Source organism: Penaeus chinensis, chromosome 2, assembly GCF_019202785.1.
Source record: "Penaeus chinensis breed Huanghai No. 1 chromosome 2, ASM1920278v2, whole genome shotgun sequence".
Lineage (NCBI taxonomy): Eukaryota > Metazoa > Arthropoda > Malacostraca > Decapoda > Penaeidae > Penaeus > Penaeus chinensis.
Window position 1 is genome coordinate 1,588,633 of NC_061820.1, and position 2,648 is coordinate 1,591,280.

Sequence of the window (2,648 nt, forward strand, 5' to 3'; positions counted from 1 at the left end):
AATACAGTATAAGTATAACCTGTAATATATAATTTCACAATCGAGACATATGAAATTATTAATACAAATTATATTAAACATGTTGAATTACAATAGACATATTAGATTATTAATTAAATTAAATATTTTTGAGAACATGTCAACGCTACGGTCCTCACTAATGTATTTACATGAATTATATTTCTTCTACAAATAAAAGGTAATTGGGAAAAGAAATACACAGAAGGAGGTGGACAAGAAATGAATAATATGAAAAGGTTGCTTTATAATTCGATATTTTTTTCTCTTCTTTTCTTCTCCATACTTCCATGAGAAAGGGAAGGAGACGAGAGAGAGAGAGAGAGAGATAGAGAGAGAGAGAGGAGAGAGAGAGAGAGAGAGAGAGAGAGAGAGAGGAGAGAGAGAGAGAGGAGAGGAGAGAGAGAGAAGAGAGAGAGAGAGAGAGAGAGAGAGAGAGAGAGAGAGAAGAGAGAAGAGAGAGAGTAGAAGAGAGAGACAGAGAGAGAGAGAGGAGAAGAGAGAGAGAGATAGAGGAGAGAGAGAGACAAGAGAGAGAGAGAGAGAGAGAGAGAGAGAGAAGAGAGAGACAGAAAGAAAGAGAGAAAAGAGAGAGAGAGAGATGAAGATAGATAGATAGGAAAAGAGAGAGATAGAGAGAGAAGAGAGAGAGAGAGGAGAGATAGATAGATAGATAGAGAGAGAGATAGAGAGAGAGAGAGAGATAGAGAGAGAGGAGAAAGAGAGAGAGAAAGAAAGAGAGAGAGAGAGAGAGAGAGAAAGAGATAGATAGATAGATAGATAGAGAGAGAGAGAGAGAGAGACATAAACAGACAAATCCAAACAGACATAGAACAGACAGATAAAACTAGCAATAGAGAGACATAATAACAAAAAAAAAAAAAAAAAATAATAAAATCTTAGAATACCACAAAAGTAACAAGGAAAAAAAAGCGAGAGAGATTAGAATTTAAAGTTACCCGCAGTCGTTAGTGTGAACTTCAGAAATTCGTGTCCCATCCGGACCTAATAGTACTTAGCTAAATTTCTACCTGTTACCCGATACAAGCGATTTTGTAAGGAAGATTGAGTACCTTGTATCATAAAGACCTTTTTCTTTTGTATTTGTAGTGTGGTTTATGTATTTGTTGTTTGGGTAAATTGGTGTTATCCTGATTGTTGTTGTTGTTGTATTTGTTAGTAGTATTGGTGGAAGTATCGTTATATTTGGTGCATTATTACTGTTATTGTTATTCATGTTGTTATTACCATTATAATCATTATTTTTATTATTATTGTTCTTATCATTATCATAGGTATCACTATGATTGTCATAGTTGCCAATTATACTTTTTTTATGATAATGGAAAAAACAAATACACACGGTTCCAGTCTACTTATTCTCTCTCTCTCTCTCTCTCTCTCTCTCTCTCTCTCTCTCTCTCTCCCTCTCTCTCTCTGCCTCTCTCTCTCTGCATCTCTCTCTCTCTCTGCCTCTCTCTCTCTCTGCCTCTCTCTCTCTGTCTCTATCTCTCTTTCTATCTATCTATCTGTCTATTTATCTATCCATCTATAACTGTTACATCATTACACCAGGAGCAATAACCATAACCATGAAACACACCATAGAATAAACTCTAATGTTCTTACAAAGCGAAAAAGTTTATACCTGAATAGGTGAATTTTCCAAACAATTATTTCCACCGTGACACATATTTTTTAACTAATGAGCTCGAGCTGTCTCACCTGACTAAAGAGGACGTGAGACACAGGTAGGCCCCTGTCTTGGCGGTACGACTTTTAAGACATAATCTCGAAACCGGGAATAGTGTGAGAGAGAAAAAAAAAGAAAAGAAAAAGATTAGGTGTATTTAAAGAAGTCTACCCTTCAATATGTCACGTACCGTCGCCCGTTTTCTTTGAAGAAAACGGACCGCGGTAAGGAAATAAACCGATTTTTGTGGTTATTATCTCCTTTTTTTCTTTTTCTCTTTCTTTTTTATGTTCTGTTAATGGATTTTTTTCTCTCTTTGTTGTTTACCTTCGTATGTGTAAGCGTGTTTGTTCATGTGCGTGAAAATTCGTTTACACTCGTATATGTCTCTCTCTTTCTTTCTCTCTCTCTCTCTCTTTCTCTCTTTCTCTTTCTCTCTCTCTCTCTCTCTCTCTCTCTCTCTCTCTCTCTCTCTCTCTCTCTCTCTCGCTCGCTCGCTCTCTCTCTCCCTCCCTCTCTCTCTCTCTCTTTCTCTCTTTCTCTCTCTCTCTCTCCCTCCCTCTCTCTCTCTCTCTTTCTCTCTTTCTCTCTCTCTCTCCCCCTCCCCTCTCTCTCTCTCTCTCTCTCTCTCTCACTCTCTCTTCCTCCCGCTCTCTCTCTCTCTCTCTCACTCTCTCTTCCTCCCGCTCTCTCTCTCTCTCTCTCTCCCCCCCCCCCTCTCTCTCTCCCTTTCTCTCTCTCTCTCCCCCCTCTCTCTCTCCCTCTCTCTCTCTCTCTTTCTCTCTCTCTCTCTCTCTCTCTCTCTCTCCCTCTTTCTCTCTCTCTCTCCCTCCCTCCCCCCCTTCTCTCTCTCTCTCTCTCTCTCTCTCGCTCTCTCTCGCTCTCTCTCTCTCTCTCTCTCTCTCTCTCTCTCTCTCTCTCTCTCTCTCTCTCTCTC